Source organism: Marmota marmota, unplaced genomic scaffold (genome assembly GCF_001458135.2).
Source record: "Marmota marmota marmota unplaced genomic scaffold, marMar, whole genome shotgun sequence".
NCBI lineage: Eukaryota > Metazoa > Chordata > Mammalia > Rodentia > Sciuridae > Marmota > Marmota marmota.
In genome coordinates this window covers 39,925,662-39,938,705 of record NW_025999968.1, presented here as the reverse complement: position 1 = coordinate 39,938,705, position 13,044 = coordinate 39,925,662, and the positions used below count along the sequence as shown (strand labels likewise).

Below are 13,044 nucleotides of genomic sequence, written 5' to 3'. Positions count from 1 at the left end.
TTAATTTATTCTGGGATTTTGTCATGAAAAGATGCTGAATTTTTCAAAAGCTTTTTACTTCATCTGATGGGATGTTTATGTGATCTTTTTTATCTTTGTTGTATTTCTGTGGTTTATTATAGTTATTGATTTGCATATGATGAATCACCCTTAAATCCCTGCAATAAAACCAACTTGATCATGGTATATGATCTTTCCAATGTGCTATTGAATTTGATTTGCAAATATTTTTTTGAGGATTTTTGCATCACTGTTGATCAGGGATACTGGTCGAAAGTTTTCTTGTTTTTGTTGTTGTGTCCATATCAGGTTTAAGTATCAGGGTAATGCTGGCGTTACAGAATGAGTTTGGGAGGTTTCTTTCCCTATTTTATAGAATAGTTTGAGAAGCACTGGTATTTTTTTCTTCCTTAAAAGTCTGGCAAAATTCAGCAGCAAATCCATCTAGTCCTGAGCTTTTCTTTGTTGGGACACTTTTTATTTCTGTTTAATTCCATTGCTTGTTCTGTGTTTAGTTTTTTTTATATCCTCTGGGATCAATTTTGGTAGATCATATGTCCAGAAATTGTCCACTTCTTCTCTTGGTTTTCAAGTTATTGGCATATAGTTTTTTGAAGTATTCCATAATGATGCTATGAATTTCATTGGTACCCATTGTAATGTCCCCTTTTTCATCTCTAGTTTTATTTATTTAGATCTTCTCTTTTTTTCTTGGCAGGTCTAACTAATGGTTTGTAAATTTTATTTATTTTTCATAGAACTAGCTCTTTTATTTCATAAATCCTTTGTATTGTCCTTTCATTCTCTATTTTATTTATTTCTGCCTGATCTTTATTATTTCTTTCTCTTCTACTGATTTTAGGTATCATTTATTATCATTTTTCTAAGACCCTGAGATGCAGTGTTAGGTTCTTTAACTATGATCTCTCTGTTTTTTAATGATGGCACTGATAGACGTAAACTTCCCACCTAGTACAGCTTTCACTGTATCCCACAGATAATCGTGTGTGTTGTGCCTTCATTTTTTGTTTGATTGAAGGAATTTTTAAATTTGTCATTTAATTTCTTCGTGCAAAATGTATTGTTCCAAACAAACTAACAAACAAAAAATGCTGGAGAGGATGTAGAGAAAAAGAAACATTTCTACACTTTGGTGGGATTGTAAATTAGTATGAAATAGTATGTAGGTTTTTCAAAAGACTAGAAATGGATCCACCATATGACCCAGCTATACCACTCATTAGTATTTATCCTAAAGAATTAAAGTCAATATACTATCGCATTACATGCATACCCATTTTTTTCTGATAATAATTATTTTATTTTATTATTTTAATGTAATTTTTTATTTATATATGAAATAGAATGTATTACAATTCTTATTACATATATAGAGCACAATTTTTCATATCTCTGGTTGTATACATAGTATATTCACACCAATTCGTGTTTTCATACATGTACTTTGGGTAGTAATGATCATCACATTCCACCATCATTAATTACCCCATGCCCCCTCCCTTCCCCTCCCACCCCTCTGCCCTATCTAGAGTTCATCTATTCCTCCCATGCTCCTGCTCCCTAGCCCACTATGAATCAGCCTCCTTATATCAAAGAAAACATTTGGCATTTGTTTTTATGGGATTTGCTAACTTCACTTAGCATTATCTTCTCCAACTCCATCCATTTACCTGCAAATGCCATGATTTTACTCTCTTTTAAAAGAGGAAAAGTTTATTTGGGACTCATGGGTTCAGAGGTCTCAGTCCATTGACAGCCAACTCCATTGCTCTGGGCCACACATGAGGCAGGACATCAGGGGATATGGAAGGGTGGGCAGAGTAAAGCAGCTCAGGGAGGGACTAATTTTGGCTCATCAGGGACAAAATGTAAACCTCAAAGGCACCCTCCCAGTGACCTACCTCCTTAAGTCACACCCTACTGACCTATAGCTATCACCCTGTTAATCCATTCAGATGGATTAATGCACTGATTATGTTAAGTTTCTCATAACGGGATCATTTCACCTCTTTTTTGCATTGTCTCATGAGCTTTTGGAGGACAGTTCATATCTAAACCATAACAGTCTCTAATGCGGTGTGAGCCTTGTGGCTATCTTTTTTTAAAAATTTATTCTTTAAATACATGACAGCAGTGGAAGCATTACAATTCTTATTACACATATAGGGCACAATTTTTCATATCTCTGTATATAAAGTATGTTCACGCCAATTTATGCCTTTATACATGTACTTTTTTTTGCATTACAATTCTTAATACACCTATATATCACAATTTTTTGTATCTCTGTTTGTATATAAAGTATGTTGACACCCAATTCAAGTCTTCATACATGTACTTTGTATAATGATGTCCATCACATTCCACCATTCTTGTTAATCTCCTGCACCCTCCCTTTACCTCTCACCCCTCTTCCCTATCTAGAATTCATCTATTCCTCCCATGTTCTCCCTCCCTACCCCACTATGAGTCAACCTCCTTATATCAAAGAAAACATTTGGCATTTGGGTTTTTTGGTATTGGCTGACTTCAATTAGCATTATCTTCTCTAATGCCATCCATTTACCTGCAAATGCCATGATTTTGTTCTTTTTTAATACTGAGTAAAATTCTATTGTGTATATATGCCACATCCACTGAAGGACATCTAGGTTGGCTCCACAGTTTAGCTATTGTGAATGTGCTATAAACATTGATGTGGCTGTGTCCCTGTAGTATGCTGTTTTTTAAGTCCTTTGGGCATACCCATATTTATAGCAGCACAATTCACAATAACCAAACTGTGGAACCAATCTAGGTGTCCATAAATGGATGAATAGGTAAAGAAAATGTGGCATATATACAGAATACAGTTTTACTCAATCATAAAAGTGAATGAAATAGTGTCATTTGCAGGAAAATGGATGGAACTTGAGACTATTATATTAAGTGAAATAAGCCAAACTCAGAAACTATAAAGGGTTGTATTTTTCCTCTCATATGTAGAAACTATAGAGGAAAAAGAAAAGGTGGGAAGAAAAAGAAAGGTGGGAAGGGGTGTGCTTCATGAAAATTGAAAGGAGATCAATAGAGGATAGGGACAAGAGGGAGGGAAAGGAAATGAGATAAAAGGAATATACTGGTGAAGGATATTGGCCAAATTTTGTTTTTATATTATGTGCATGTACAAATATATAACAACAAATCCTAACATATGTGCAATCATAATGCACCAATAAAAATATGGAGAAAGCATATTGTTCAATTTCTATGTGTTTGCATAATTTCTGTAGTTGCTTTTGTTGTTGATTTCTAGTTTCATTTCATTATAACCTGATGAGTTGCAAAAGATTATTTATATTCTTAAAAATGTGTTAAGTCTTACTTTGTGGTCCATTATATAATCTACTTGGAAAAACTTTAATGTACTGATGAAAAGAATGTGAATGTGTTCTGTAACTGTTGGATGCAATACTCTATAGGTATCTGTTAAAAATGCAGTTGATCTATAGTGTGATTTAACTCTGATGATTCCTTATTGATAATTTTTGTCAGGATTTTCTATTATGAGAATGGGGTACTGAAATTACCCACTATTATTGTATTGGGGCCTACCTCCCTTTATGTTCATAGTATTTGATTTATAAAATTGCATGGTTTGATATTTGGTACATCACATCTAAAATTATTAAATCTTCTTGATAAATTGTTCCTTTAATAGAAATGTAGTGAATTTCTTTGTCTCTTCTGACTATTTTTGGCTTGAAACCTCTTTTGTTAGATAAGAGTATAGCTAATTCTGCTTCCTTTTGGATTTCATTTGCTTAGAACATTGTTTTCCATATTTTCTCTTCCAGTCTGTGTATGTCTTTGCAGGCAGAAAATTGTTGGGTCTTATATTTTTGTTCTGGTTTCATTTTCTTTGTTTGTTTTAGATCCAGTTAGCCATTCTGCGCTTTTTCATTGAAAAATCAAGACCATTTCCACTCAATATTATTATTGAAAGGTGTGTATTGGTTCCCACCATTTTGTTGTTTTTCTAGTTGTTATGAGTGATCTATGTGCATTTCTTTCTTCCTTATTCATTTTAAAGTATTTGTTACAGAATTAAAGTTTGATTATTTTCTTATTCTCTCTTACTTATCTACTCTATTAGTGAGGTTTGCTCTTTCCCATGCTCTCATTATGGTGTTTATCTTGCTTCCTCTTCTGTAGGTAAGTTTCCTAAACATATCTTTTGTAATACTGGTTGAGTAGTCATGAATTCCTTTAGTTTATGCTTATCTTGGAAGGTCTTTATTTCTTCTTTCAGTATGAAGGATAACTTAATGGATATAGTAATGTAGGCTGTTAGTTATTTTCTTTCTGGAATTAAAATATACCATTCCATGTCCTCTTGGCCTGTTGAGATTCTGCTGAGAAACATGATGTTATTCTGATGAGTTTAACTTTATATGTGACTTGGTGCTTCTCTCTTACAGCTTTCAATATTCTTTTTTCTGTATTTTTGGCAGTTTAATGTGTCACAGATAGGTTCTTTTCATGTCTATTTGGGGATATAAATTCCTCCTGTACCTAAATGTCCATATCTTTTCCAAGATTTAGAAAATGTTCTGCTATTATTTCACTGAATAGGTTTTCAATGCCTTTAGCCTATAGTTCTGCTGCTTTGTCTTTGCCAATTATATATACATTTAGTCTTTTGATGGTGTCCCACAGACCATATATGTCGTTTTCATTCTCTCTCATTTTTTTCTTCATTATGATCTGAATGTGATAATTTATCAACCTTGCCTTCACTTCCTGATTCTTTCTTCTGCTTAACCTAGTCTTTTAGTAAGGCTTTCAACTGCATTTTAATTTGACTTACTGAGCTTTTTATTTCTAAAATTTCAATCTGGTACTTTTTCAGAATCCCTAATTCTTTATTTAATTGATGTTTCATATTCTATATTGATTTTCTTAATTCACTCATATATTTATTTTATCCTTGTTGAATTAATAATTTTATTGCCATTTGCTTAAAGATTAAAGACAACACAAGTAGAAAGACCTTCAATGTTCACAGATAGGCAGAAATAATATTGATTAAAATGCCCACACTAGCAAAAGTTTTCAATTAGCAATAATCGCGCCTCGGATAAACCTCATTGGCTACGATACTGCCACTGCGCAAAGCTAAGCAAAAGTAATATAGAGATTCAATGCAATCCCCATTAAAATACCAATGACAATCTTCATAAAACTAGGGAAAAAATTGTCAATTATTTGGAAGAATAAAAGAAGTAGAATAGTCTAGGCAATTCTAAGCCAAAAAAGCAGTGCTGGAGACACCAAAATACCTGAATTCAAATTATAATATATAGTTTAGTAATAAAAACTGCATGGTGTTAGCACAAAAACAGACACAAATCAATTGTACAGAATAGAAGTCACAGAGACAAATCCACAAAAATACAGTCATCTGACCATCATAGTTCAGATATGATGTAGACAGCAAAAAATATGAGGTACATCCCCTGAGGTTACTTCTCCAGTCTTGTCATCAATGTGCAGGAAGAAACCTAGGCTGAGGTCCCTTGTAGGCGAAGTGTCCAACTTTTGTGTGCTCACTGCTGTTGCTACAAAGGTGAATGACAAGAAACAGGTCTTCAGCCCCCACCCCACCCCTAGCCATGCCTACTTGGTGCAGGTAATCAACTGGTGATTTTATATTCCTTATTCTTTAAGTTGAATTATCTACCAAGGTTCCAACAGGGTTGGGTCATAGGTGAAGTAAGGTAAAATTTTTCTCAGCTGGGTTGGGAGGGTAGTTCAGTGGCACACCATCTACCCAACATGCTCAAAGTGTTGGGCTCAATTCCCAGCCCCACACACACACAAAAAAAGAAAAGCAAGTAATAACAACAAATGAAAACAAATCATATAAAGAAACAAGGTAAAAACTAAGTAAAAATAGTAATAATAATAATACCAAAACCAACAACAACAAAGAAAAGAACAAATCCCACACAACTATTCTATTCTGGCAAGCTGTAATAGCGGATTTCCCGAAATCAGTCCTTAAAAGAAAGCACCTCTACTTCCCTCCAAATAGCAGACCTTGCTTCTCACCAAAGAGAACTCTCAGCAGTTTTATGCCAAAGTCACTTCCTTGAGTCCAAACCGTCTCTCAGCGCAGCAGGTTCACCGATCCAGTGAAGAGGCCCTTGAGTCTTGAAGACAGAAAAATGAAGAGGCTTCTGACAACCAGAGCAGTAAACTCAGATAACAGAACCCTTCCTAAGATTGCTCCCAGTTAGAAACTGTATGAATACTTTTGGAAGTGCAGAGAACTTCTTCCCTAGAACCAACTAGCTTTGTAAATCCCAGGTCTCTTATAGACTGTATGTTTGCAAGATTCTGAGTGCTCTGCTTGTGGAGTTCTCTAAGATCCTCTCTCTTTTACTTATTCTGGAGGATACTTCCTTCCTCCCGCTGAGCCCCAAACACAGGGTACAGTGCTCAAAGGTGAAAAAGAAACTTGGTGCTGGGGAGCTCTGTTTTTGTTTTTGTTTGCTATTCTAATATACCCAGTATTTCTGAGTTTCATCCGGTCACTTACTCTAGCGTGGCACTCCAGCGCTTTCCTATGACACCCACCTCAACTATACCTACACACCTGTTGTTCTAGTTTAATCTGGTGAAGAAGCAGGTGAGTGCTGGTGCCTCTAATCTGTCATCTTCCAATCTCCAAAAAGAGCTTTCTAAAAACTGAATCCCATAGCCTCACATACTTTATAATTCAAGTAACTATTTCATTCAATTTACCCACACTACTAGATTTGATCATCTTTCTTTATGTATTCTTCATATTCAAGTTTTTTTATTTTTTAAATCAATGCAAATCCTCATATAAAACACATAAATGCAATAGGGTGCCTGTGCAGGAGCACACAAGATACCTGATATGGTTTAAAAATAAATTAGAGGAAGTCTTGCCCAGGCAAATCTTCTCCTTTTTAGAAAGTTTTGAGAAGTATTCCTTAGTTAAGTAAATGTAGAGGAACTTGAAGCAGTGGAGTGGGTACAGTGCTCAAAGGTGAAAAGGAAACTTGTTATTCCAGCAAGGTTTAATGATTCAAGGAAACTGGAGGTAAGCAAACCTGTTGCTTATAATCAAATGTGTTTATTTACATACAGAATCTAGACAAGTTACCAAAGGTCCAACTCTGTTCACAGGATCCTGAACTAGAAAAACCTTCTCAGGGTCAACCAGAGTCCATAGTTACTTGGAAGGGATTTTCACTCTGGATGGATACTTAAGTCTGAGAAGGAAATGCAAAGCAGTTTTTTAGGCGGGGGAAGTGTTGCTTTGACCACAGAGGACGGCTGATGCTGGACACATTGACCAGGTCTAAAATCTGACATTAGTGTTTAGAAAATTTAGCACTAAGCATTAATATGTACCAAGAGAATTTTGTAAACCAACTGCCATCTGTCTCTGATGGTATCTGGAAATTATGGTGTTTGTAAATATGACCAGGCTAGCTGGAGTGCTTAAACCATTGGGTAGGTCCTTAAGAAGAATTTTGTAGTCTTCCTGACAGGGTGACTGTTTACTGGACAAACTAATTCAGCAAATAAGAGGACATGACTATCTGTCTCTAGTTTAGGAAGTAACTTAATGCAGCCATGCAAATTTGAAAACATCCTGTTTTCAAACTTAACAAATTTTGTTTCTTACATGTGAGTTCACTCTTTGCTTCCCAGGTTTTGAGAAAGGGACAAACTCAAATGCCATCAAGTATGAGGCTGTTGAAATAATTGCATCATATAATAAGGAGGGATTGTGACTGAGAATAACTGGAGAATTTCTCCCTCTTCCAAGGAATCCAAATGCAACAATAAATTAAAATCTGAGCTGAACACTCTCTCTCTCTCTCTCTCTCTCTCTCTCTCTCTCTCTCACACACACACACACACACACACACACATACATACAGAGAGAGAGAGAGAGAGAGAGAGAGACCATAAGTCAGTAAGCTAAATTTGCCTTGCAATTGTCACTTTGATACTCATCAATAGAATCTATTTTGAAGTGTTCAAATCTTTTCTGGGATGACAAAAACTACTCTTCCAAAGTCACTAACAAAGAATTTGAAAGGATAATATAAAGAAGAGTGAATACTTTACTGAACCACAACTCAGTTCTGAGCTCTAGGTCCTGTGACCCAAAGAAGACTAAGATAAGTTTCCTTCTTCAGTGAGCTCCCAGACTCATGTTCAAGAATGTCACCACCATTTGTTCAGTTTCTGGTCCCCTTGAATACTCAGGAATATAGCTCTGAAATGTCATTGGATAAACTCACTTGTACCTCCTTTAAAACTGTGTGTACTGTAATATTAACAGGACTTTTTTCCTTTTAAATCGAAAGTAATAGACATCCACTCATATCTCTGCCTGCCTTTGCCAATGATGGGGTTCAGGAAACACTACCCCAGAGTATTTTAAGCTGAAGGAATTTGAGAAAAACCACAGAAGCAGGAAGGTCTCTCTGAACTTCCTCTGCCCTTATTCCCTGAAACAAGTCATGAAATCTAGGGAAAATTCTACTATCCTCTGAAGCAGGTCATAAAACCATGGTGTGAAAGGTACCTTCTCTATAGCATAAGGAAAGGAACATCCTTACCTCAAAGGGACACAGAGAAAAATCTGAACAAATAGGACTTGCTAAATTTCCCTAACTTATTACATTTAGTTCATACCTGCTTTGTACCATTATATTTCTCCATGTCTGCCTACTTTTTTGGCAGGGTAGGGGTACTGTGGATTGAAATCAGGCCAACTGTCTACTTTTTATAATAACCTATTAATTAAAACTATACACTTAGGCTTAACTACTTCTTCAGGTTTTCATCTGCTGATGAAAACTCCTGTGTCACATAAAACATTTAAATAACCTATGTGATTATCTCCTGTTAATCTGTCTTTTATGGTAGGGGCCTCAACCATAAACTTAAAATGAATTACAAAAAGATATCCTCCACCCCATACTGCCCTTCACTTACCCACATCTCATCCTGCTAATGCCCCCTGTCATTTAAGCCCCTGGATACCCACAAATCCTAGCTTGCATCTCTGGCTGCACTTTCTGCACTCAACAAAGTTCCTGGCACCGCATATGCTCTTCTTGTACTCAACTATGTGAACTGAGTTCTGCTAACTTGCAATTCTGATTATTGGTCCTGAACTTGATCTTTGTGAATCTCACAATACAGACCTGAATCTCTGCATGTTAAACCACTCGACCCAGACCTAGTTTCCAGGACTTGGCCTTTCCTTCCCACTAGTCTGATGTGACATTTGACTTTGATTTTCCTTTCTATAAGCACAGGGCCCCTCATGTCCTTCTTTCCCCAAGAACAGATGTTTCTGCAGTAAGATGCAATTTCTTTTCTGCATTCTCATCTCCTCTCGTTCCCTCACTGCCCTGGTTCTTCTCAGGCAGTCCCATCTCCTTGCTACTCATCAGTCCCCTGATACTTTAGATTGCATATTTCTGTAAAGCTGCTTTTAGAAAGGCAAGAAATTCAGAGTCTAAAAGTCAAACAGTAAAAGACACAGTCATACTTGAGAGATTCATGTTTTAGAAAGAACTACTGGGGCTCAGGAAATGATACTCCAAAGTATGGCACTTTGGATTGCTCCCTGCTTTGAACTAAATGAGAACCAAGGTCTCTCTGACCTCCTCCTGCCCTCCTGTCTCTCATTTCTCTTTCTTCCCCAAAGCACAGGCAGAAATTTTCTCTAAATATTCCTTGCCTACCTTGAAACTGGATCCTCCTTAAAGAATAAAATTGTGTCATATCCCCTCCCCAGGAATCTCTTCATTGGAGAAAATTGACTCAAAGCATTGGAAAGAAGACCAAAGGTTAACACCACATCCAGACAGTCTACGTCACAGTCTATCACCAGTTGTTCAGATACCTCGATTATCTCCCCTAAGTTGCCCACATGCCCCTCCTCTCTCTCCACTGAAGTCAGCATATAAGCTCTTACATTTCACTGGATTGTTGAGTACCCACTTTTTTTTTTCCTTGTGATATACCTGTGCACATAATAAATTTGGAAGCATTTTCTCCTGTTGATCTAATGTCTATTTATTTCATAGATGTACTTTATCAAAACTTCAGAGGATCATGGGAAAGTTCTCTTTACCCCTACAAAACCTAATTCCCACCATACTTTAAAAAAGAATAAAGCATTAATTGGAAGATTTTGTCTATTGAATGAAAGTCCTTCATATATTTTGCTTATTCTTCCCATTCTGTTCCTCCATGTTTTATCCCTCAAATTATACATTTTTCTTTCATCAAAGAAAATATTATTGCTGCCCCTGATCTGTATGAGCAGCTGAACTTGGGGTCACTCATGTGAATTTCCAGGGACTCCAAATAAAATGCAGACACACTTTACCTTTAAAGAAGCTTCTGGATGGTTTCTCAGCTCTTGGCCTCAGGCTCCCCAAAAGGGAAAGCAAGAGAAAGTCACGAGAGGCTGGCAATAGAGATCGAGCACGTTTGGAAGTGGGCTTTTATTGGGGTACTCTTGTTCTTAGAAAGTTCTATCCAAAAAAGGCCAGAAGGGGCAGGGTTACAAGGGACAGATGAATGTAATTCAACCTCAGGGATGACACTTACATCTGCAGACATGCCTTCTACTTCCTGAGCTGGGACAACGCCCAAGTCACCCGAAATGTAGTGATCGGTCAGAGCCTCTTGCTTCAGGACTGGAAAGTGTGGGTCATTCAAAGTGGCTCCCTACAGACTGTTTTTGTGTGACTTAATCATTTAATTCTAACTTTAAAAAGCTGCTTTCTATTTCATTTAATGTTTTATTTTCTGTGTGATTCTCATTTTGAGTTTTTCATTTTAGTTAATGAGACTATCCTCACTCCTACAGCCATAGGACTTTGTTGATCAGCTGTATATTCTGTCTCACCAAAACAAATGATTCTTTTCTTTCTTACCCAATTATTTCTCAGTAAATTCCCAAGTAGGCCTCAGGAGACATTTCCTTTAGGGAAAAAAAAAATTTTAAAGCATAAATAGTCTAGTAAAACACCATCTACCTTCTAAATCTGCTTTCGAAACACACACATTTTAGATGTGGGAGCAGTGAAAGAGATTCAAAATTATCTTCCATTATCCAGATTTCACATAGCTGTCCTTTGGCAAAATTTTAGAATTACAACACTTTTGTAAATAAGAACAAAGTTCCCTGAGAAGCCAGTCTACTGAGGCTTGTTATTCACTTTGACTGAATTGCTATATTATACATTAATAGCAGTTTTGATTACTTCAAAACTGATAGATCTCTTAAAAATCACAATCCATTTTTTAAACTAAGTGAATATGAATATACATGAATAGAGCTAGAAGCTCAGATAATTTCAATTTTTCATAAATTGACACCTTCCCTCCCCCTAACTGGTGTTAAACATACCTTCCATGTGACCATTATTGTGTGATGATTTGGTTCCAAAGTCAAGGAAAAAACCCACAAGTGACGAAGGTGGTCTACTACATGAATTCCCAAAGAGAAACACATTTTGAGTTCCAATTTGGACTCAATCAAGCATGTCCACAAATCCAGAGTTATGAAACTCAACTCTGCTCTGTCATCAAAGAAGAAAAGAGTGACAAAAACAGTTAAGGCCGGGAGTGGTGCTAAGAGAGGGGGAGGAGGCAAGCAAGTGGAGGACTGGGTAGAGAAGACCACAGGATGCTGTCAGCTGGACCAATAAAATAAGGAAGTCCCTAACCTCAGGGTGAGAGAGACATGATAGCAGCTGCAAAAGGGAAGTGCACATGTTTATACAATAGATGGATGAATGTTCATAAGCAAGAGAATGTAATCCTGTTTGCCTTAAAACACTTGTCATGAAAAAGCTATATTTGGGGACTTTTCTAGGAACAGAGCTGCAATCCCTTGCTGTTGCCAGAAATTGCCTTGTGGTTTGGCATCCTGGGGATTTGCCTGACTTTTTGTGGCTGTCACCCCAAACTAGGAACCACGAAATCAAAGTTAAATAAGAGCTAAAATTAAATTACTTCCCTTCCTTGTTTATGTATTTCTTTGGAATGAAGACATTTTAGCACTTACAATGTATTAATTTGTAGGATGGAATGTCACAGCAAGTCAATCATAGTCATAATGAAAATACAGGAACAATCTTGTATATTTTTCCATAATACAGTATATTTAGTTAGGATAAAACATAGGATCCCTAGTAACATAGTACTATAAATAGATATGAATGCCCTTTATCTTAAATGTGAGTAGATATATGTGACAGAAATTTGTGAGTTGTGTTCAATAACTTCTAAAGAACAATATCGAGATTTCTTGATACTAAAGCAAAATTTTTAAGATTAAATAAAAAGCTGTCATTATAACTTTAAAACTGCCCTCAAGAAATAACCAAGGAAAAATGCATAGGACTTTCAAAGGGAAGAGATTTGTGATCAAACATATTAACATACACCACAAAAGAAGGGTGAGAGAATATAAATGTTAAATGTTGAAGGTTTCAACATGGGAATAGAGTATGTAGAAGTGTTGGAACAGTGGTTCTGAATATTTTTGGAATTGCTACCATGATCTATAACTACACTTTCTGCTTCTTATCAATCCATCCTTCTGGAAGCATGCAACCCCTTCCACAACTGCTAATTAACTGTACTTGGATCATAACTAAGTGCAGGTATGTAAAAAACCCAAAGTTTCAGTTACAGCAGGCTTTTGCCCAGGATTTGCACAATTTGAAAAGTAAGGGCAATAAAGAAATAGGTAGGCTAATTCCTGTCCCAATCAAAATGATGTTTCCCCTTACTATGTCTGAGAAATCAAACTAAAAGTGAGCACCCCAAAAGATTTCAGTTTCCTTGTTTTCCCTCATTTTCCTAAATTCACCAAGTCTCATCTTTTTTCTCATCTATAATTAGCATTTGATTTTGTAATATTGTAATTTTTTTTCTTCCTTCCCTCTCTCCTCTCCT

General features: G+C 36.3%; 1 long non-coding RNA gene and 1 pseudogene across 1 annotated transcript; both read right to left on the bottom strand.

Moving 5' to 3' along the window:
• Positions 1-2,806: 2,806 nt before the first annotated feature.
• Positions 2,807-10,678, bottom strand: LOC125616925. The gene is made up of 3 exons (XR_007347708.1): positions 10,460-10,678; positions 6,115-6,215; positions 2,807-5,621 (listed from the first exon to the last, which is right to left on the bottom strand). It is a non-coding gene; the product is annotated as an uncharacterized LOC125616925 (long non-coding RNA).
• Positions 5,029-5,180, bottom strand: LOC125617067 (annotated as a pseudogene).
• Positions 10,679-13,044: the final 2,366 nt, after the last annotated feature.